The 24,939-nt window shown below is 53.8% G+C and overlaps 1 protein-coding gene across 4 annotated transcripts in view; it reads right to left on the bottom strand.

The window, feature by feature from the left end:
* LOC140394931 (uncharacterized) overlaps positions 1-24,939 on the bottom strand; it is a 141,189-nt gene that overhangs the window by 54,462 nt on the left and 61,788 nt on the right. Inside the window, exon 1 of one of the 4 annotated variants that reach the window (XM_072482129.1) lies at positions 528-639. The exons of 1 other annotated variant lie outside the window; for it this stretch is intronic. The gene's annotated coding sequence lies outside the window, so the exon portion shown is untranslated. Of the gene's footprint in view, positions 1-523; positions 640-24,939 lie in introns of those variants that run through there. 2 more of the 4 variants (XM_072482131.1, XM_072482132.1) reach the window with 2 other exon arrangements.

Genomic DNA, 24,939 nt, shown 5'->3' with positions numbered 1-24,939 from the left:
AAGGACAGCACGAGAAACCGCTGCTCCAGCCTAAGATCCACCAAACCATCGTCGCAGGCAGGAAGCGACTCGGTGTAAACGTCTCACCTGAAGGTGGGTGCCTCCAACAATGCGGCACTCCCTCAGCACCGCGTGGGAATGCCAGCCTAAGACACTGGGATGGCATTCAAATCCACAACATTCTGACTTCGGACAGGAGATGAGCAAAACGGACACACTTCAGGGTATCAGAGCAAGCCCTCACTACAAACACCATAAAATATCCAACACATCTTCATGCAAACCAGTTTTGTGTTAATTGAGCAAACCTTAACATTCTTATGGCATAGTACACCGTGCTGCACAGTTTTTTTTGTGCATTGAAGTTGAATATTACCGAAAGATGTGTTCAATTGTTCTGCACTTCACGATGAAGCCATCAATTTGTGCCCAGCTCTGAAAAGGTGCACAGGCCGGTTTCACAAATGAATTGAACAACTCGGGTTAATTAGCTCTAACTAGTAGGATGAGAATTGAGACCTACTTACTGACTGGAATGCGAATGCCACAAGCCTTCTCTCTCAGCTTCTTGCAAGTGAGGTTAACAGTGACACACAGTACTTGCTGGGAGTAAGAAAATGTGATTAGAGTCTCGGGCATGACGGTGGCTACAGTTACAACCCAACCCCCTCACAGGCTCAGCTCCAATCGTATCGAGAATGGGCTCACCAATCAGCAACAGGCCTTTTTTTTTTTGCATTTTCTCTCGCACAAAGACATTGAGCAGTCAATTGACAGGAACCAATCCCTGTGCGCCGACCTCCAGCTCCCTTGGAAAGCTGAAAGTGAAGACAGTGCATGATTGTTCACCCTTATTACAAGTTTCACAGGATGCACAATCAGACTGTGGTCACCTTAAGTATAGCCCTGTGCTTCGACACTCTGCTACACAAGAAGCACTTAACCCTTCGGAGGATTGAACCCGGCAAACACATTTTGGAACAAGTTTGCGTTTTGTTTTATCTTCATTTCGATGATACGGCAAAATAAATGTCCCAAATCATCACTGCAAAGTATCTTGTAAGGCTCATTACTGTAATTTATAAAGTGAGGCACACTTTCATCACTAATCAGAAGATTTAGGGTGGGATTCTCCGCCACCCCAGCCGCGTGCTTCTCGGCAGCGGGGGGCGGCACGCTGTTCGCTGGCAGCGGGATTCCCTGCTTCCCATTGAAGCCACCCCGCGCCGCCGGGGAACCCACGGACGGGCGTGCGCTGCCGTCGGGATCAGAGAATCCCGCCACCTGCAAACAGACGGAGACATCCGGCCTGTGTCTTCAAGCCCAACACCAGGGACTTGGAGCACGGAATTAATCCGGATTTTCCAGGGCAGTACTGGAGGAGTGCTACAATGTCAGAGGTGCCAGTACTTTGGAAGGAAACGTTAAGGTGAGGTGATAGTTGCGGTTTTTGGCTTCAAGGCAGCATTTTGCCGAGAGTGACACTCAGGAGCCCGAGAAATATAAAGATCACTGGGGATCAGGGGGAAAAACTCTCCACCGGCTGGAGTCATATTGAGCATAAAGGTTGTGGTATTTGGAGGCCAACCAGGAAAGCGCTGCAGGAGTTCCTCAGCGTCGTCGTCACGCCCAGGACGGGACGCAATGTGGCCAGCAAATCCCATGAGAGGCCTCTTGCGAGATTTACAACGCCTTGTGAGATCTAACGAGATCTCGCGAGGCGTCGTAATCTGGACCTCACACTCACTGTGCGTGAACCAGATTTGCATATTTAAGTGTGTGGTTAAACTCAATTAAATATGTATGCACCGGAGTTACTCAAGGTGTGGGACCCAACGGCCTCGCCTCAGAGACACCGAGCAGACGCCGTTTAACACTGGTCCCCACGAATGTGGACCAGACCTGAGGGGCTCTCCCAGGTGATTGGGTGCCTCTGGGTGGTCGGGCTTTGGGCAGGGTGGTACCACCCTGTGTCTTGAAGACTTGAGGACTTGAAGACACAAGCCAGTACCACCTTGGCAGTGCCACCTGTGTGCCACCCTGCCAGTGCCAGGGTGCCCAGGTGGCATTTTGCCCATGCCAGGAATCAGGCCCGGGGGTGCCCTGCCCTTATGAGGTGGGCGCCTGAGGTCCAAAACGGGACTCTGTTCCATTTCTATTAAATCGCACCCTCTATCTTTTTCACTCCTCAATTGTAACCAGGGAGTCTCAAACTTTGCAACTCCCCGCAATCATTTCCCACAGAATTTTTCAGATTTGAAGTCCGGATTAGGATCAGGAATTCATCTCGTGCCAAGGGGCGGTCTTCCCGGAGGAGGGAGTCATGTTGACCGAAAACCGGAATCCATCCGAAGCGTAGCAGCTGAAATCCTACCTCAAAACAGGCCCTGGCTGCACTTTCATCGCTGTCCTTTCCTGGTCCCCTGCCCCCGATATCACACATTTACCGTGCGTTTAAATCACTCTATTGCTTTCTCTTTTAAAAAAATAAACATTTAGAGTACCCAATTCATTTTTTCCAATTAAGGGGCAATTTAGCGTGGCCAATCCACCTACCCTGCACATCTGTGGGTTGTGGGGGTGAGACCCACGCAGACACGGGGAGAATGTGCAAACTCCACACGGACAGTGACCCAGAGCCGGGATCGAACCTGGGACCTCGGCGCCGTGAGGCAGCAGTGCTAACCACTGTGCCACCGTGCTGCCCTTGCTTTCTCTTTTTCTATCTCTGTAACCTCCCCCAGCGCAAGAAACCTACTGAATTCTCCATTGCTGGATTTGGCTCCTCTGTTGGCCAAATATTGACAGCCATGCCTTCAGCTAAATAGACCTCGTGCTCAAGAATTCCCTTTCTAAAAACACGTTCTCTTCCAAACCCACCTTTGACCAAACCTTACGTCGCCATTCATGGTATGTCCTTTGTCCCCCATGTCCACTGATTGTACATATGCCTGCGCGAAGAGCCTTGAGCCATTTTTGTACCTCGAGAGCACTGAATAAATGCAAATTTTTGTGATGTTGTTGAAGGAGAATGAATATTCCTTAACAGCCCCTCTCCATTTTTAATGGTGAGTAGAATCGGCAGGATGTAGGGTGAATGTCTGACCTGAACTCGCCCTACTCCCCCTGGGGCAGGCTTGGAGGTGAAGGGGGGAGAGCGGGGGTGGGGGGGGGGGTTTAATGGAGTGAGGAGTTGTTGAGTGCGGAACCCCCAACTCCATTCAGGGTAGGAAGACTCATGCCCTGCTACCAATTAACGTACTTAAGTGGGCCATTTAAGGGCATAATGCCATTGCCGTGGGTCTTCAGGCAGCCGAATGCACGGAACCCGGCATGTGGGGTGCCTGACAAGCAGATGGTTTGTGGACTAGCAGCGGGTGCAGTCCCTCATCAATTGCATTCCGAGCCTGATCCAAGGACCTTACATTGGGAAGGGGGTGGGGGGACGCTGAGTGCCAAAACCCAGTCCCTGCCTCTTCAACCACGACCCGCACCCCATGGCTCCATCCCACCGTCACTTACCTGTGGCCTGTGCTCCTTGGCAATGCTGGAGGACTCTCTCTCTTGGTGCATTGCTGGTGGGTGGCACCTTACCCACTGGCGCTCCCTCAATGGAGAGCGATTGGCCTTTGATTGGCCAGCAGTTCTCATGGGGCAAGGGCAGCTCTTAAGGGCAGCACAGCAGCATAGTGGTTAGCACAGTTGCTTCACAGCTCCAGGGTTCCGGGTTCGATTCCCGGCTGGATCACTGTCTGTGCGGAGTCTGCACGTTCTCACGAGTCTGGGTGGGCTTCCTCCGGGTGCTCCGGTTTCCTCCCACAGTCCAAAGATGTGCGGGTTAGGTGGATTGGCCATGCTAAATTGCCCTCAGTGTCCAAAAGAGAAAAGGTTAGGTGGGATTACGGGGATAGGGTGAAGGTGTGGGTATAGGGGGGAGGTATGGTTTAGGTAGGGTGCTCTTTCCAAGGGCCAGTGCAGACTCGATGGGCCGAATGGCCTCCTTCTGCACTGTAAATTCTATGATTCTAAATTCTATGTCCACCCCTGGGATCCTTGAATTGGTGGCCTACACCAAAGGCGGTGATGTGGTATTTTGTGGTATTTCAGTCTGTAAAGTTTGACAGAAGGTTAGTGGCCATAGTATTTAACCCTGAAAAGTGTGAGGTGATGCACTTTGGAGGGAGTAACAAGACAAGGGAGTACTCAATGAATGGCAGGAAACTAGGAATCTCAGAGGCACAGAGGAATCTTGGGGTGCTTGTCCACAGATACTTGAAAGTTGCAGGACAGGTGAACTGGGCAGTTGAGAAGGCTTTCCAGAGGGGACCTCTGGTGGCGTAACATGGGGGAAGCCATGCGCGAGGTGGCTTCCACGTGAGTATTGTACTTTTTGCCCCTTTTCTCAGTGCCGTGTATTGTTTTCTCTTGAAAACCCACCTAGTTAATGTAATATGGATTCCCTTTGACTAAAATGCCCCAAAACGTCAGGGGGAAGAAGATGGGAGGCAAAGGTTTGTTGGTGGAGCCTGAGGCCACTCCGAGATCATCGGCAGGTAAAATGGCGGACTCAGTCTCCGGGGCTCCAGCCAGTCCACTGATGGCCAAGGTGTTTTTTAGTACCTTGGCGAAGGAGTTCGAAAAGCACCAATGAACTTTGTAGGAGGACCTCTAGAAATCAATGGAAGAGGGCTTGGCCCCCACTCGAGAGTCTCTGGGGAAACAAAGGCATACAGGACATTTGCCTTTATTAGTTGTGGCATGTATTATACGTAAGAAGTCTTACAACACCAGGTTAAAGTCCAACAGGTTTGTTTCGAATCACTAGCTTTCGGAGCTCTGCTCCTTTCTCTGGTGGATCGAAAGTAGCTGTTCACCTCACATTCACCTGAGGAAGGAGCTCTGCCCGTTGTTTACAAGAAGGTTGAGGACGATGTCCCTTTGGTCCAGTTTAAAGCAAACGCAGTTCAAAGTAAGTTTACTGTTCTGAATTTGCAATGACCTTCAGCGAATCCAAAAAACTGTCTATAACAACAAATTAGCATTCATTAAGAAAAGGGTGTCTTGTTTGCACATACTGAGAGTTGTCAGTTACACCTGAGAAGCTACAATTAGTTCCCACCACAGCAATAAAAGAGACTCCATCCAATCTGATGATCAAAATTTGAATGAGTTCAAATGTACTTTGAGATCCGACAGTCAATCCCACCCAAATCCCAACCCCAGGGTGTGAAGGATTGCCAGTGACCCTCGTGATGCGTCCATTGCATAACACCAACAGATAATTGTGAATGTACACAATCCCACTAGCTTTATTACTGGAGTCCAAAGCCTGTGTGGGGGCGATAAGCTCAGTTGCCGAAATGGCCAGTGCGTGGTACGGGCCAGCACTAAAAGCGCGGGTTCGATTCCTGCGCCAGCTGAGATAGACCTACCTCCTCGGCTTGCCCCAGGTGTGGGAAGCAAGGGCTAAGCATCATTGGCAGAAAAAAACTGCCAACTCAGCCAAGGACCTGCCTTCCGGCAGAGAATGAATGGAGAGCTGCATTCTCACTGAAACTCCATCACTAATGATGAAGTTATGCAGCAGTTAATTCATTGCATGCAAAATAACACACGTAGATTTAATGCACTCACAACCGTGAATCCACAATCATTCAGTTCCAACTGACAAGCAGGGGTCAGGTTAACACATGATTCAGCTCCCGTTCAATAATATTGGCACAAACTTGCATACTAATTGTGACCGAAACTGGGCTAGACATTAGCCTTTTCCTTCGAGGAACCGAGGTTCAAATTTCACCCCCACAGGTGGGATAAAAATCACTAAGCATTCTGCAGGAAATGAGATACCTCAGGGCAGTCTCCAGAATTTAGTTCCAGGCAGGCTGGTGTCTCATTCATTGAGGTGCGAGCGTACGGGAGAAGGGGAACAACACTAGGCCATAATGTTTGATTGGACAACCATTGCAGACAATGATGGGCCAAATGGCCTCCTTCTGTGTAACAATTCTGTGATTCTGTGAAGCTACAGACATGATGAGGGGCAAATGTTGGACCGGTCCAGTACTTAGGAACAGAGGAACAGGAGCAGGCCATTCAGCCATTCAGCCCCTCGAGCCTGTCCCGTCATTCAGTGAGATTATGGCTGATCTGTGACCTAACCCCATATACCCGCCGTTGGCCCATATCTCCCAATATCTTTGCTAAAAAAAAACCTAGCTATCGCAAATTTAACATTTACAACTGTTCCAGCTTCAAATGCTGTGTGTGGGAGAGAATTCCAAACCTCTACCACCCTTTGAATGAAGACGTGCTTCCCAACATCTCCCCTGAACAGTCTAGCCCTAATTTTTAGAATATACCCGCTTGTTTCCGAGTCTCTAACCAGTGGAAATAGTTTATTTTTATCAACCCTGTCTTTCCCTGTTAATATCTTGAATATTTTGATCGCATCACCCCTTAACCACGTTCACACTGAGCCTCGTTCACACTGAGCCACGTTCACACTGAGAGCCTCGTTCACACTGAGCCTCGTTCACACTGAGAGCCTCGTTCACACTGAGCCTCGTTCACACTGAGCCACGTTCACTTCACACTGAGCCTCGTTCACACTGAGCCTCGTTCACACTGAGAGCCTCGTTCACACTGAGCCTCGTTCACACTGAGCCTCGTTCACACTGAGAGCCTCGTTCACACTGAGCCTCGTTCACACTGAGAGCCTCGTTCACACTGAGCCTCGTTCACACTGAGAGCCTCGTTCACACTGAGAGCCTCGTTCACACTGAGCCTCGTTCACACTGAGCCTCGTTCACTTCACACTGAGCCTCGTTCACACTGAGCCTCGTTCACACTGAGAGCCTCGTTCACACTGAGCCTCGTTCACACTGAGCCTCGTTCACACTGAGCCTCGTTCACACTGAGAGCCGCGTTCACACTGAGCCTCGTTCACACTGAGCCACGTTCACACTGAGCCTCGTTCACACTGAGAGCCTCGTTCACACTGAGCCACGTTCACACTGAGCCTCGTTCACACTGAGCCTCGTTCACACTGAGCCTCGTTCACACTGAGCCACGTTCACACTGAGCCTCGTTCACACTGAGAGCCTCGTTCACACTGAGCCTCGTTCACACTGAGCCACGTTCACACTGAACCTCGTTCACACTGAGAGCCTCGTTCACACTGAGCCACGGTCACACTGAGAGCCTCGTTCACACTGAGCCTCGTTCACACTGAGCCTCCTTCACACTGAGCCACCTTCACACTGAGCCTCGTTCACACTGAGAGCCTCGTTCACACTGAGCCTCGTTCACACTGAGCCTGGTTCACACTCAGAGCCTCGTTCACACTGAGCCTCGTTCACACTGAGAGCCTCGTTCACACTGAGAGCCTCGTTCACACTGAGCCTCGTTCACACTGAGCCTCGTTCACACTGAGAGCCTCGTTCACACTGAGCCTCGTTCACACCGAGAACCTCGTTCACACTGAGAGCCTCGTTCACACTGAGAGCCTCGTTCACACTGAGCCTCGTTCACACTGACCCTCGTTCACACTGAGCCTCGTTCACACTGAGCCTCGTTCACACTGAGCCACGTTCACACTGAGCCTCGTTCACACTGAGCCACGTTCACACTGAGAGCCACGTTCACACTGAGCCTCGTTCACACTTAGCCTCATTCACACTGAGCCTCGTTCACACTGAGAGCCTCGTTCACACTGAGCCTCGTTCACACTGAGCCTCGTTCACACTGAGCCACGTTCACACTGAGCCTCGTTCACACTGAGCCTCGTTCACACTGAGCCATGTTCACACTGAGCCTTGTTCATACTGAGAGCCTCGTTCACACTGAGAGCCTCGTTCACACTGAGCCTCGCTCACACTGAACCTCGTTCACACTGAACCACGTTCACACTGAGCCTCGTTCACACTGAGCCTCGTTCACACTGAGAGCCTCGTTCACACTGAGCCTCGTTCACACTGAGCCTCGTTCACACTGAGAGCCTCGTTCACACTGAGCCACGTTCACACTGAGCCTCGTTCACACTGAGCCTCGTTCACACTGAGAGCCTCGTTCACACTGAGAGCCTCGTTCACACTGAGCCTCGTTCACACTGAGAGCCTCGTTCACACTGAGCCTCGTTCACACTGAGCCTCGTTCACACTGAGCCTCGTTCACACTGAGAGCCGCGTTCACACTGAGCCTCGTTCACACTGAGCCACGTTCACACTGAGCCTCGTTCACACTGAGAGCCTCGTTCACACTGAGCCACGTTCACACTGAGCCTCGTTCACACTGAGCCTCGTTCACACTGAGCCTCGTTCACACTGAGCCACGTTCACACTGAGCCTCGTTCACACTGAGAGCCTCGTTCACACTGAGCCTCGTTCACACTGAGCCACGTTCACACTGAACCTCGTTCACACTGAGAGCCTCGTTCACACTGAGCCACGGTCACACTGAGAGCCTCGTTCACACTGAGCCTCGTTCACACTGAGCCTCCTTCACACTGAGCCACCTTCACACTGAGCCTCGTTCACACTGAGAGCCTCGTTCACACTGAGCCTCGTTCACACTGAGCCTGGTTCACACTCAGAGCCTCGTTCACACTGAGCCTCGTTCACACTGAGAGCCTCGTTCACACTGAGAGCCTCGTTCACACTGAGCCTCGTTCACACTGAGCCTCGTTCACACTGAGAGCCTCGTTCACACTGAGCCTCGTTCACACCGAGAACCTCGTTCACACTGAGAGCCTCGTTCACACTGAGAGCCTCGTTCACACTGAGCCTCGTTCACACTGACCCTCGTTCACACTGAGCCTCGTTCACACTGAGCCTCGTTCACACTGAGCCACGTTCACACTGAGCCTCGTTCACACTGAGCCACGTTCACACTGAGAGCCACGTTCACACTGAGCCTCGTTCACACTTAGCCTCATTCACACTGAGCCTCGTTCACACTGAGAGCCTCGTTCACACTGAGCCTCGTTCACACTGAGCCTCGTTCACACTGAGCCACGTTCACACTGAGCCTCGTTCACACTGAGCCTCGTTCACACTGAGCCATGTTCACACTGAGCCTTGTTCATACTGAGAGCCTCGTTCACACTGAGAGCCTCGTTCACACTGAGCCTCGCTCACACTGAACCTCGTTCACACTGAACCACGTTCACACTGAGCCTCGTTCACACTGAGCCTCGTTCACACTGAGAGCCTCGTTCACACTGAGCCTCGTTCACACTGAGCCTCGTTCACACTGAGAGCCTCGTTCACACTGAGCCACGTTCACACTGAGCCTCGTTCACACTGAGCCTCGTTCACACTGAGAGCCTCGTTCACACTGAGCCTTGTTCACACTGAGCCTCGTTCACACTGAGCCTCGTTCACACTGAGCCTTGTTCGCACTGAGCCTTATTCACACTGAGCCTCATTCACACTGAGAGCCTCGTTCACACTGAGCCACGTTCACACTGAGCCTCGTTCACACTGAGCCTCGTTCACACTGAGCCTCATTCACACTGAGAGCCACGGTCACACTGAGCCTCGTTCACACTGAGAGCCTCGTTCACACAGAGCCTCGTTCACACTGAGCCTCGTTCACACTGAGAGCCACGGTCACACTGAGCCTCGTTCACACTGAGCCTCGTTCACACTGAGAGCCACGGTCACACTGAGCCACGTTCACACTGAGCCTCGTTCACACTGAGCCTCGTTCACACTGAGCCTCGTTCACACTGAGAGCCACGGTCACACTGAGCCTCGTTCACACTGAGCCTCGTTCACACTGAGAGCCACGTTCACACTGAGCCTCGTTCACACTGAGCCACGTTCACACTGAGAGCCTCGTTCACACTGAGCCTCGTTCACACTGAGAGCCTCGTTCACACTGAGCTTCGTTCACACTGAGCCACGTTCACTTCACACTGAGCCTCGTTCACACTGAGCCTCGTTCACACTGAGAGCCTCGTTCAAACTGAGCCTCGTTCACACTGAGCCTCGTTCACACTGAGAGCCTCGTTCACACTGAGCCTCGTTCACACTGAGAGCCTCGTTCACACTGAGCCTCGTTCACACTGAGAGCCTCGTTCACACTGAGAGCCTCGTTCACACTGAGCCTCGTTCACACTGAGCCTCGTTCACTTCACACTGAGCCTCGTTCACACTGAGCCTCGTTCACACTGAGAGCCTCGTTCACACTGAGCCTCGTTCACACTGAGCCTCGTTCACACTGAGCCTCGTTCACACTGAGAGCCTCGTTCACACTGAGCCTCGTTCACACTGACCATGTTCACACTGAGCCTCGTTCACACTGAGAGCCTCGTTCACACTGAGCCACGTTCACACTGAGCCTCGTTCACACTGAGCCTCGTTCACACTGAGCCTCGTTCACACTGAGCCACGTTCACACTGAGCCTCGTTCACACTGAGAGCCTCGTTCACACTGAGCCTCGTTCACACTGAGCCACGTTCACACTGAACCTCGTTCACACTGAGAGCCTCGTTCACACTGAGCCTCATTCACACTGAGCCTCCTTCACACTGAGCCACCTTTACACTGAGCCTCGTTCACACTGAGAGCCTCGTTCACACTGAGCCTCGTTCACACTGAGCCTGGTTCACACTCAGAGCCTCATTCACACTGAGCCTCGTTCACACTGAGAGCCTCGTTCATACTGAGAGCCTCGTTCACACTGAGCCTCGTTCACACTGAGCCTCGTTCACACTGAGAGCCTCGTTCACACTGAGCCTCGTTCACACCGAGAACCTCGTTCACACTGAGAGCCTCGTTCACACTGAGAGCCTCGTTCACACTGAGCCTCGTTCACACTGACCCTCGTTCACACTGAGCCTCGTTCACACTGAGCCTCGTTCACACTGAGCCACGTTCACACTGAGCCTCGTTCACACTGAGCCACGTTCACACTGAGAGCCACGTTCACACTGAGCCTCGTTCACACTTAGCCTCGTTCACACTGAGCCTCGTTCACACTGAGAGCCTCGTTCACACTGAGCCTCGTTCACACTGAGCCTCGTTCACACTGAGCCACGTTCACACTGAGCCTCGTTCACACTGAGCCTCGTTCACACTGAGCCACGTTCACACTGAGCCTTGTTCATACTGAGAGCCTCGTTCACACTGAGAGCCTCGTTCACACTGAGCCTCGCTTACACTGAACCTCGTTCATACTGAACCACGTTCACACTGAGCCTCGTTCACACTGAGCCTCGTTCGCACTGAGAGCCTCGTTCACACTGAGCCTCGTTCACACTGAGCCTCGTTCACACTGAGAGCCTCGTTCACACTGAGCCACGTTCACACTGAGCCTCGTTCACACTGAGCCTCGTTCACACTGAGAGCCTCGTTCACACTGAGCCTCGTTCACACTGAGCCTCGTTCACACTGAGCCTCGTTCACACTGAGCCTTGTTCGCACTGAGCCTTATTCACACTGAGCCTCATTCACACTGAGAGCCTCGTTCACACTGAGCCACGTTCACACTGAGCCTCATTCACACTGAGCCTCGTTCACACTGAGCCTCGTTCACACTGAGAGCCACGGTCACACTGAGCCTCGTTCACACTGAGAGCCTCGTTCACACTGAGCCTCGTTCACACTGAGCCTCGTTCACACTGAGAGCCACGGTCACACTGAGCCTCGTTCACACTGAGCCTCGTTCACACTGAGAGCCACGGTCACACTGAGCCACGTTCACACTGAGCCTCGTTCACACTGAGCCTCGTTCACACTGAGCCTCGTTCACACTGAGTGACACGGTCACACTGAGCCTCGTTCACACTGAGCCTCGTTCACACTGAGAGCCACGTTCACACTGAGCCTCGTTCACACTGAGCCTCGTTCACACTGAGCCTCGTTCACACTGAGAGCCTCGTTCACACTGAGCCACGTTCACACTGAGCCTCGTTCACACTGAGAGCCTCGTTCACACTGAGCCTCGTTCACACTGAGAGCCTCGTTCACACTGATCCTCATTCATGCTGAACCTCGGTCACACTGAGCCTTGTTCATACTGAGAGCCTCGTTCAAACTGAGCCTCGTTCACACTGAGCCTCGTTCACACTGAACCTCGTTCACACTGAACCACGTTCACACTGAGCCTCGTTCACACTGAGAGTCTCGTTCACACTGATCCTCATTCACGCTGAACCTCGTTCACACTGAGCCACGTTCACACTGAGCCTTGTTCATACTGAGAGCCTCGTTCACACTGAGAGCCTCGTTCACACTGAGCCTCGTTCACACTGAACCTCGTTCACACTGAACCATGTTCACACTGAGCCTCGTTCACACTGAGCCTCGTTCACACTGAGAGCCTCGTTCACACTGAGCCTCGTTCACACTGAGCCTCGTTCACACTGAGAGCCTCGTTCACACTGAGCCTCGTTCACACTGAGCCTCGTTCACACTGAGCCTCGTTCACACTGAGAGCCTCGTTCACACTGAGCCTCGTTCACACTGACCCTCGTTCACACTAAACCTCGTTCACACTGAGCCTCGTTCACACTGAGAGCCTCGTTCACACTGAGCCTCGTTCACACTGAACCACGTTCACACTGAGCCTCGTTCACACTGAGCCTCGTTCACACTGAGCCTCGTTCACACTGAGAGCCTCGTTCATACTGAGCCTCGTTCACACTGAGAGCCTCGTTCACACTGAGCCTCGTTCACACTGAGCCTCGTTCACACTGAGCCTCGTTCACACTGAGAGCCACGGTCACACTGAGCCTCGTTCACACTGAGAGCCTCGTTCACACAGAGCCTCGTTCACACTGAGCCTCGTTCACACTGAGAGCCTCGTTCACACTGAGCCTCGTTCACACTGAGCCTCGTTCACACTGAGCCTCGTTCACACTGAGCCTTGTTCGCACTGAGCCTTATTCACACTGAGCCTCATTCACACTGAGAGCCTCGTTCACACTGAGCCACGTTCACACTGAGCCTCGTTCACACTGAGCCTCGTTCACACTGAGCCTCGTTCACACTGAGAGCCACGGTCACACTGAGCCTCGTTCACACTGAGAGCCTCGTTCACACAGAGCCTCGTTCACACTGAGCCTCGTTCACACTGTGAGCCACGGTCACACTGAGCCTCGTTCACACTGAGCCTCGTTCACACTGAGAGCCACGGTCACACTGAGCCACCTTCACACTGAGCCTCGTTCACACTGAGCCTCGTTCACACTGAGCCTCGTTCACACTGAGAGCCACGGTCACACTGAGCCTCGTTCACACTGAGCCTCGTTCACACTGAGAGCCACGTTCACACTGAGCCACGTTCACACTGAGCCTCGTTCACACTGAGCCTCGTTCACACAGAGCCTCGTTCACACTGAGCCTCGTTCACACTGAGAGCCACGGTCACACTGAGCCTCGTTCACACTGAGCCTCGTTCACACTGAGAGCCACGGTCACACTGAGCCACGTTCACACTGAGCCTCGTTCACACTGAGCCTCGTTCACACTGAGCCTCGTTCACACTGAGAGCCACGGTCACACTGAGCCTCGTTCACACTGAGCCTCGTTCACACTGAGAGCCACGGTCACACTGAGCCACGTTCACACTGAGCCTCGTTCACACTGAGCCTCGTTCACACTGAGCCTCGTTCACACTGAGAGCCACGGTCACACTGAGCCTCGTTCACACTGAGCCTCGTTCACACTGAGAGCCACGTTCACACTGAGCCTCGTTCACACTGAGCCTCGTTCACACTGAGCCTCGTTCACACTGAGAGCCTCGTTCACACTGAGCCACGTTCACACTGAGCCTCGTTCACACTGAGAGCCTCGTTCACACTGAGCCTCGTTCACACTGAGAGCCTCGTTCACACTGATCCTCATTCACGCTGAACCACGGTCACACTGAGCCTTGTTCATACTGAGAGCCTCGTTCAAACTGAGCCTCGTTCACACTGAGCCTCGTTCACACTGAACCTCGTTCACACTGAACCACGTTCACACTGAGCCTCGTTCACACTGAGAGTCTCGTTCACACTGATCCTCATTCACGCTGAACCTCGTTCACACTGAGCCACGTTCACACTGAGCCTTGTTCATACTGAGAGCCTCGTTCACACTGAGAGCCTCGTTCACACTGAGCCTCGTTCACACTGAACCTCGTTCACACTGAACCATGTTCACACTGAGCCTCGTTCACACTGAGCCTCGTTCACACTGAGAGCCTCGTTCACACTGAGCCTCGTTCACACTGAGCCTCGTTCACACTGAGAGCCTCGTTCACACTGAGCCTCGTTCACACTGAGCCTCGTTCACACTGAGCCTCGTTCACACTGAGAGCCTCGTTCACACTGAGCCTCGTTCACACTGACCCTCGTTCACACTAAACCTCGTTCACACTGAGCCTCGTTCACACTGAGAGCCTCGTTCACACTGAGCCTCGTTCACACTGAACCACGTTCACACTGAGCCTCGTTCACACTGAGCCTCGTTCACACTGAGCCTCGTTCACACTGAGAGCCTCGTTCATACTGAGCCTCGTTCACACTGAGAGCCTCGTTCACACTGAGCCTCGTTCACACTGAGCCTCGTTCACACTGAGCCTCGTTCACACTGAGAGCCACGGTCACACTGAGCCTCGTTCACACTGAGAGCCTCGTTCACACAGAGCCTCGTTCACACTGAGCCTCGTTCACACTGAGAGCCTCGTTCACACTGAGCCTCGTTCACACTGAGCCTCGTTCACACTGAGCCTCGTTCACACTGAGCCTTGTTCGCACTGAGCCTTATTCACACTGAGCCTCATTCACACTGAGAGCCTCGTTCACACTGAGCCACGTTCACACTGAGCCTCGTTCACACTGAGCCTCGTTCACACTGAGCCTCGTTCACACTGAGAGCCACGGTCACACTGAGCCTCGTTCACACTGAGAGCCTCGTTCACACAGAGCCTCGTTCACACTGAGCCTCGTTCACACTGAGAGCCACGGTCACACTGAGCCTCGTTCACACTGAGCCTCGTTCACACTGAGAGCCACGGTCACACTGAGCCACGTTCACACTGAGCCTCGTTCACACTGAGCCTCGTTCACACTGAGCCTCGTTCACACTGAGAGCCACGGTCACACTGAGCCTCGTTCACACTGAGCCTCGTTCACACTGAGAGCCACGTTCACACTGAGCCTCGTTCACACTGAGCCACGTTCACACTGAGAGCCTCGTTCACTCTGAGCCTCGTTCACACTGAGAGCCTCGTTCACACTGAGCTTCGTTCACACTGAGCCACGTTCACTTCACACTGAGCCTCGTTCACACTGAGCCTCGTTCACACTGAGAGCCTCGTTCACACTGAGCCTCGTTCACACTGAGCCTCGTTCACACTGAGAGCCTCGTTCACACTGAGCCTCGTTCACACTGAGAGCCTCGTTCACACTGAGCCTCGTTCACACTGAGAGCCTCGTTCACACTGAGAGCCTCGTTCACACTGAGCCTCGTTCACACTGAGCCTCGTTCACTTCACACTGAGCCTCGTTCACACTGAGCCTCGTTCACACTGAGAGCCTCGTTCACACTGAGCCTCGTTCACACTGAGCCTCGTTCACACTGAGCCTCGTTCACACTGAGAGCCACGTTCACACTGAGCCTCGTTCACACTGAGAGCCTCGTTCACACTGAGCCACGTTCACACTGAGCCTCGTTCACACTGAGCCTCGTTCACACTGAGCCTCGTTCACACTGAGCCACGTTCACACTGAGCCTCGTTCACACTGAGAGCCTCGTTCACACTGAGCCTCGTTCACACTGAGCCACGTTCACACTGAACCCCGTTCACACTGAGAGCCTCGTTCACACTGAGCCTCGTTCACACTGAGCCTCCTTCACACTGAGCCACCTTCACACTGAGCCTCGTTCACACTGAGAGCCTCGTTCACACTGAGCCTCGTTCACACTGAGCCTGGTTCACACTCAGAGCCTCATTCACACTGAGCCTCGTTCACACTGAGAGCCTCGTTCACACTGAGAGCCTCGTTCACACTGAGCCTCGTTCACACTGAGCCTCGTTCACACTGAGAGCCTCGTTCACACTGAGCCTCGTTCACACCGAGAACCTCGTTCACACTGAGAGCCTCGTTCACACTGAGAGCCTCGTTCACACTGAGCCTCGTTCACACTGACCCTCGTTCACACTGAGCCTCGTTCACACTGAGCCTCGTTCACACTGAGCCACGTTCACACTGAGCCTCGTTCACACTGAGCCACGTTCACACTGAGAGCCACGTTCACACTGAGCCTCGTTCACACTTAGCCTCGTTCACACTGAGCCTCGTTCACACTGAGAGCCTCGTTCACACTGAGCCTCGTTCACACTGAGCCTCGTTCACACTGAGCCTCGTTCACACTGAGCCTCGTTCACACTGAGCCACGTTCACACTGAGCCTTGTTCATACTGAGAGCCTCGTTCACACTGAGAGCCTCGTTCACACTGAGCCTCGCTCACACTGAACCTCGTTCACACTGAACCACGTTCACACTGAGCCTCGTTCACACTGAGCCTCGTTCACACTGAGAGCCTCGTTCACACTGAGCCTCGTTCACACTGAGCCTCGTTCACACTGAGAGCCTCGTTCACACTGAGCCACGTTCACACTGAGCCTCGTTCACACTGAGCCTCGTTCACACTGAGAGCCTCGTTCACACTGAGCCTCGTTCACACTGAGCCTCGTTCACACTGAGCCTCGTTCACACTGAGCCTTGTTCGCACTGAGCCTTATTCACACTGAGCCTCATTCACACTGAGAGCCTCGTTCACACTGAGCCACGTTCACACTGAGCCTCGTTCACACTGAGCCTCGTTCACACTGAGCCTCGTTCACACTGAGAGCCACGGTCACACTGAGCCTCATTCACACTGAGAGCCTCGTTCACACTGAGCCTCGTTCACACTGAGCCTCGTTCACACTGAGAGCCACGGTCACACTGAGCCTCGTTCACACTGAGCCTCGTTCACACTGAGAGCCACGGTCACACTGAGCCACGTTCACACTGAGCCTCGTTCACACTGAGCCTCGTTCACACTGAGCCTCGTTCACACTGAGAGCCACGGTCACACTGAGCCTCGTTCACACTGAGCCTCGTTCACACTGAGAGCCACGTTCACACTGAGCCTCGTTCACACTGAGCCTCGTTCACACTGAGCCTCGTTCACACTGAGAGCCTCGTTCACACTGAGCCACGTTCACACTGAGCCTCGTTCACACTGAGAGCCTCGTTCACACTGAGCCTCGTTCACACTGAGAGCCTCGTTCACACTGATCCTCATTCACGCTGAACCTCGGTCACACTGAGCCTTGTTCATACTGAGAGCCTCGTTCAAACTGAGCCTCGTTCACACTGAGCCTCGTTCACACTGAACCTCGTTCACACTGAACCACGTTCACACTGAGCCTCGTTCACACTGAGAGTCTCGTTCACACTGATCCTCATTCACGCTGAACCTCGTTCACACTGAGCCACGTTCACACTGAGCCTTGTTCATACTGAGAGCCTCGTTCACACTGAGAGCCTCGTTCACACTGAGCCTCGTTCACACTGAAACTCGTTCACACTGAACCATGTTCACACTGAGCCTCGTTCACACTGAGCCTCGTTCACACTGAGAGCCTCGTTCACACTGAGCCTCGTTCACACTGAGCCTCGTTCACACTGAGAGCCTCGTTCACACTGAGCCTCGTTCACACTGAGCCTCGTTCACACTGAGCCTCGTTCACACTGAGAGCCTCGTTCACACTGAGCCTCGTTCACACTGACCCTCGTTCACACTAAACCTCGTTCACACTGAGCCTCGTTCACACTGAGAGCCTCGTTCACACTGAGCCTCGTTCACACTGAACCACGTTCACACTGAGCCTCGTTCACACTGAGAGCCTCGTTCACACTGAGCCTCGTTCACACTGAGCCTCGTTCACACTGAGCCTCGTTCACACTGAGCCTCGTTCACACTGAGAGCCTCGTTCATACTGAGCCTCGTTCACACTGAGCCTCGTTCACACTGAGAGCCTCGTTCACACTGAGCCTCGTTCACTTCACACTGAGCCTCGTTCACACTGAGCCTCGTTCACACTGAGAGCCTCGTTCACACTGAGCCTCGTTCACACTGAGCCTCGTTCACACTGAGCCTCGTTCACACTGAGAGCCACGTTCACACTGAGCCTCGTTCACACTGAGAGCCTCGTTCACACTGAGCCACGTTCACACTGAGCCTCGTTCACACTGAGCCTCGTTCACACTGAGCCTCGTTCACACTGAGCCACGTTCACACTGAGCCTCGTTCACACTGAGAGCCTCGTTCACACTGAGCCTCGTTCACACTGAGCCACGTTCACACTGAACCCCGTTCACACTGAGAGCCTCGTTCACACTGAGCCTCGTTCACACTGAGCCTCCTTCACACTGAGCCACCTTCACACTGAGCCTCGTTCACACTGAGAGCCTCGTTCACACTGAGCCTCGTTCACACTGAGCCTGGTTCACACTCAGAGCCTCATTCACACTGAGCCTCGTTCACACTGAGAGCCTCGTTCACACTGAGAGCCTCGTTCACACTGAGCCTCGTTCACACTGAGCCTCGTTCACACTGAGAGCCTCGTTCACACTGAGCCTCGTTCACACCGAGAACCTCGTTCACACTGAGAGCCTCGTTCACACTGAGAGCCTCTTTCACACTGAGCCTCGTTCACACTGACCCTCGTTCACACTGAGCCTCGTTCACACTGAGCCTCGTTCACACTGAGCCACGTTCACACTGAGCCTCGTTCACACTGAGCCACGTTCACACTGAGAGCCACGTTCACGCTGAACCTCGTTCACACTGAGCCACGTTCACACTGAGCCTTGTTCATACTGAGAGCCTCGTTCACACTGAGAGCCTCGTTCACACTGAGCCTCGTTCACACTGAAACTCGTTCACACTGAACCATGTTCACACTGAGCCTCGTTCACACTGAGCCTCGTTCACACTGAGAGCCTCGTTCACACTGAGCCTCGTTCACACTGAGCCTCGTTCACACTGAGAGCCTCGTTCACACTGAGCCTCGTTCACACTGAGCCTCGTTCACACTGAGCCTCGTTCACACTGAGAGCCTCGTTCACACTGAGCCTCGTTCACACTGACCCTCGTTCACACTAAACCTCGTTCACACTGAGCCTCGTTCACACTGAGAGCCTCGTTCACACTGAGCCTCGTTCACACTGAACCACGTTCACACTGAGCCTCGTTCACACTGAGAGCCTCGTTCACACTGAGCCTCGTTCACACTGAGCCTCGTTCACACTGAGCCTCGTTCACACTGAGCCTCGTTCACACTGAGAGCCTCGTTCATACTGAGCCTCGTTCACACTGAGCCTCGTTCACACTGAGAGCCTCGTTCACACTGAGCCTCGTTCACTTCACACTGAGCCTCGTTCACACTGAGCCTCGTTCACACTGAGAGCCTCGTTCACACTGAGCCTCGTTCACACTGAGCCTCGTTCACACTGAGCCTCGTTCACACTGAGAGCCACGTTCACACTGAGCCTCGTTCACACTGAGAGCCTCGTTCACACTGAGCCACGTTCACACTGAGCCTCGTTCACACTGAGCCTCGTTCACACTGAGCCTCGTTCACACTGAGCCACGTTCACACTGAGCCTCGTTCACACTGAGAGCCTCGTTCACACTGAGCCTCGTTCACACTGAGCCACGTTCACACTGAACCCCGTTCACACTGAGAGCCTCGTTCACACTGAGCCTCGTTCACACTGAGCCTCCTTCACACTGAGCCACCTTCACACTGAGCCTCGTTCACACTGAGAGCCTCGTTCACACTGAGCCTCGTTCACACTGAGCCTGGTTCACACTCAGAGCCTCATTCACACTGAGCCTCGTTCACACTGAGAGCCTCGTTCACACTGAGAGCCTCGTTCACACTGAGCCTCGTTCACACTGAGCCTCGTTCACACTGAGAGCCTCGTTCACACTGAGCCTCGTTCACACCGAGAACCTCGTTCACACTGAGAGCCTCGTTCACACTGAGAGCCTCGTTCACACTGAGCCTCGTTCACACTGACCCTCGTTCACACTGAGCCTCGTTCACACTGAGCCTCGTTCACACTGAGCCACGTTCACACTGAGCCTCGTTCACACTGAGCCACGTTCACACTGAGAGCCACGTTCACACTGAGCCTCGTTCACACTTAGCCTCGTTCACACTGAGCCTCGTTCACACTGAGAGCCTCGTTCACACTGAGCCTCGTTCACACTGAGCCTCGTTCACACTGAGCCTCGTTCACACTGAGCCTCGTTCACACTGAGCCACGTTCACACTGAGCCTTGTTCATACTGAGAGCCTCGTTCACACTGAGAGCCTCGTTCACACTGAGCCTCGCTCACACTGAACCTCGTTCACACTGAACCACGTTCACACTGAGCCTCGTTCACACTGAGCCTCGTTCACACTGAGAGCCTCGTTCACACTGAGCCTCGTTCACACTGAGCCTCGTTCACACTGAGAGCCTCGTTCACACTGAGCCACGTTCACACTGAGCCTCGTTCACACTGAGCCTCGTTCACACTGAGAGCCTCGTTCACACTGAGCCTCGTTCACACTGAGCCTCGTTCACACTGAGCCTCGTTCACACTGAGCCTTGTTCGCACTGAGCCTTATTCACACTGAGCCTCATTCACACTGAGAGCCTCGTTCACACTGAGCCACGTTCACACTGAGCCTCGTTCACACTGAGCCTCGTTCACACTGAGCCTCGTTCACACTGAGAGCCACGGTCACACTGAGCCTCGTTCACACTGAGAGCCTCGTTCACACTGAGCCTCGTTCACACTGAGCCTCGTTCACACTGAGAGCCACGGTCACACTGAGCCTCGTTCACACTGAGCCTCGTTCACACTGAGAGCCACGGTCACACTGAGCCACGTTCACACTGAGCCTCGTTCACACTGAGCCTCGTTCACACTGAGCCTCGTTCACACTGAGAGCCACGGTCACACTGAGCCTCGTTCACACTGAGCCTCGTTCACACTGAGAGCCACGTTCACACTGAGCCTCGTTCACACTGAGCCTCGTTCACACTGAGCCTCGTTCACACTGAGAGCCTCGTTCACACTGAGCCACGTTCACACTGAGCCTCGTTCACACTGAGAGCCTCGTTCACACTGAGCCTCGTTCACACTGAGAGCCTCGTTCACACTGATCCTCATTCACGCTGAACCTCGGTCACACTGAGCCTTGTTCATACTGAGAGCCTCGTTCAAACTGAGCCTCGTTCACACTGAGCCTCGTTCACACTGAACCTCATTCACACTGAACCACGTTCACACTGAGCCTCGTTCACACTGAGAGTCTCGTTCACACTGATCCTCATTCACGCTGAACCTCGTTCACACTGAGCCACGTTCACACTGAGCCTTGTTCATACTGAGAGCCTCGTTCACACTGAGAGCCTCGTTCACACTGAGCCTCGTTCACACTGAAACTCTTTCACACTGAACCATGTTCACACTGAGCCTCGTTCACACTGAGCCTCGTTCACACTGAGAGCCTCGTTCACACTGAGCCTCGTTCACACTGAGCCTCGTTCACACTGAGAGCCTCGTTCACACTGAGCCTCGTTCACACTGAGCCTCGTTCACACTGAGCCTCGTTCACACTGAGAGCCTCGTTCACACTGAGCTTCGTTCACACTGACCCTCGTTCACACTAAACCTCGTTCACACTGAGCCTCGTTCACACTGAGAGCCTCGTTCACACTGAGCCTCGTTCACACTGAACCACGTTCACACTGAGCCTCGTTCACACTGAGAGCCTCGTTCACACTGAGCCTCGTTCACACTGAGCCTCGTTCACACTGAGCCTCGTTCACACTGAGCCTCGTTCACACTGAGAGCCTCGTTCATACTGAGCCTCGTTCACACTGAGCCTCGTTCACACTGAGAGCCTCGTTCACACTGAGCCTCGTTCACACTGAGAGCCTCGTTCACACTGAGCCACGTTCACACTGAGCCTCGTTCACACTGAGCCACGTTCACACTGAGCCACGTTCATACTGAGCCTCGTTCACACTGAGCCTCGTTCACACTGAGCCTCGTTCACACTGAGCCTCGTTCACACTGAGAGCCTCGTTCACACTGAGCCTTGTTCACACTGAACCACGTTCACACTGAGCCTCGTTCACACTGAGCCTCGTTCACACTGAGCCTCGTTAACACTGAGAGCCTCGTTCACACTGAGCCTTGTTCACACTGAGCCTCGTTCACACTGAGAGCCTCGTTCACACTGAGCCTCGTTCACACTGAGAGCCTCGTTCACACTGAGCCTTGTTCACACTGAGAGCCTCGTTCACACTGAGCCTTGTTCACACTGAGCCTCGTTCACACTGAGAGCCTCGTTTACACTGAGCCTCGTTCACACTGAGAGCCTCGTTCACACTGAGCCTCATTCACACTGAGAGCCTCGTTCACACTGAGAGCCTCGTTCACACTGAGCCTCGTTCACACTGAGAGCCTCCTTCACACTGAGCCTTGTTCACACTGAGAGCCTCGTTCACACTGAGCCACGTTCACACTGAGAGCCTCGTTCACACTGAGCCTCGTTCACACTGAGAGCCTCGTTCACACTGAGCCTCGTTCACACTGAGCCTCGTTCACACTGAGCCTCGTTCACACTGAGAGCCTCGTTCACACTGAGAGCCTCGTTCACACTGAGCCTCGTTCACACAGAGAGCCTCGTTCACACTGAGCCTCGTTCACACTGAGCCTCGTTCACACCGAGAGCCTCGTTCACACCGAGAGCCTCGTTCACACTGAGCCTCGTTCACACTGAGCCTCGTTCACACTGAGAGCCTCGTTCAAACTGAGAGCCTCGTTCAGACTGAGCCTCGTTCACACTGAGAGCCTCGTTCACACTGAGAGCCTCGTTCACACTGAGCCTCGTTCACACTGAGCCTCGTTCACACTGAGCCTCGTTCACACTGAGAGCCTCGTTCACACTGAGAGCCTCGTTCACACTGAGCCTCGTTCACACAGAGAGCCTCGTTCACACTGAGCCTCGTTCACACTGAGCCTCGTTCACACCGAGAGCCTCGTTCACACCGAGTGCCTCGTTCACACTGAGAGCCTCGTTCACACTGAGCCTCGTTCACACTGAGAGCCTCGTTCACACTGAGCCTCGTTCACACTGAACCTCGTTCTCACTGAGCCTCGTTCACACTGAGAGCCTCGTTCACACTGAGCCTCGTTCACACTGAGCCTCGTTCACACTGAGCCTCGTTCACACTGAGCCTCGTTCACACTGAGAGCCTCGTTCACACTGAGCCTCGTTCACACTGAACCACGTTCACACTGAGCCTCGTTCACACTGAGCCTCGTTCACACTGAGCCTCGTTCACACTGAGAGCCTCGTTCACACTGAGCCTCGTTCACACTGAGCCTCGTTCACACTGAGAGCCTCGTTCACACTGAGCCTCGTTCACACTGAGAGCCTCGTTCACACTGAGCCTTGTTCACACTGAGAGCCTCGTTCACACTGAGCCTTGTTCACACTGAGCCTCGTTCACACTGAGAGCCTCGTTTACACTGAGCCTCGTTCACACTGAGAGCCTCGTTCACACTGAGCCTCGTTCACACTGAGAGACTCGTTCACACTGAGAGCCTCGTTCACACTGAGCCTCATTCACACTGAGAGCCTCGTTCACACTGAGCCTTGTTCACACTGAGAGCCTCGTTCACACTGAGCCACGTTCACACTGAGCCTCGTTCACACTGAGCCACGTTCACACTGAGAGCCTCGTTCACACTGAGCCTCGTTCACACTGAGCCTCGTTCACACTGAGCCTCGTTCACACTGAGAGCCTCGTTCACACTGAGAGCCTCGTTCACACTGAGCCTCGTTCACACTGAGCCTTGTTCTCACTGAGAGCCTCGTTCACACTGAGGGCCTCGTTCACACTGAGCCTCGTTCACACAGAGAGCCTCGTTCACACTGAGCCTCGTTCACACTGAGCCTCGTTCACACCGAGAGCCTTGTTCACACTGAGAGCCTCGTTCACACTGAGCCTCGTTCACACTGAGCCTCGTTCACACTGAGAGCCTCGTTCAAACTGAGAGCCTCGTTTACACTGAGCCTCGTTCACACTGAGAGCCTCGTTCATACTAATCATTGTTCACACTGAGCCTCGTCCACACTGAGAGTCTCGTTCACACTGAGCCTCGTTCACACTGAGAGCCTCTTTCACAGTGAGCCTCGTTCACACTGAGCCTCGCTCACACTCAGAGCCTTGTTCACACCGAGAGCCATGTTCACACTCAGAGTGCGGAATTGTCCTTAATAATGGCAAATGTGAGTTCCGGTGAGGAAATGGTGTGTTTCGCACCAGTGCTGAGATTGGGACATCCATGGGATATTTAGCCTCTTGAACAAATCTTTTTTCTTCTAGTGAATAACGCCATGGTCCTGGCCAAATCACACTGATGCACTCGCCTGGGGCTGGTCAATAGAATCAAAGGAGAGCTCCATTTCAACGCCTCCCCAGGACTTGTTCCAGGTACAACTGAGGGGGCGGCAGGCAGAAATCCTGCCGTAAGGTTCGTGGAGGGGGACCTTACCAGACTACAGAACGTATTCCCGCAGAGGCGGGGCCTCCTATATCCTCATTCCCACACGCGTCCCTCCAGCAAGCGACCACCCGCCTGGGAGGCAGTGGCAGCCCTGGTCCGTGCCAGTGCACTGCAGAAGAGGATGGAGCAGCAGTTCCACTAAAAGGATGAAGGCCCTTTGTTACGCGGCCAGGGTAAGTCTGCCACCCCCAGCCTCTTCCTGCACTCCCTCACTCACCCCTCGCACATTCAATCTCTCCCCCAGCCACCTCGTGGGTTGCCAACACAGGTCACGCGGCCACCGCCTCCCCCCCCCCCCCCCACCT

The sequence above is a fragment of the Scyliorhinus torazame genome, chromosome 18 (genome assembly GCF_047496885.1).
Source record: "Scyliorhinus torazame isolate Kashiwa2021f chromosome 18, sScyTor2.1, whole genome shotgun sequence".
Taxonomy (NCBI): domain Eukaryota; kingdom Metazoa; phylum Chordata; class Chondrichthyes; order Carcharhiniformes; family Scyliorhinidae; genus Scyliorhinus; species Scyliorhinus torazame.
This window is presented reverse-complemented; position numbering and strand designations above follow the sequence as displayed.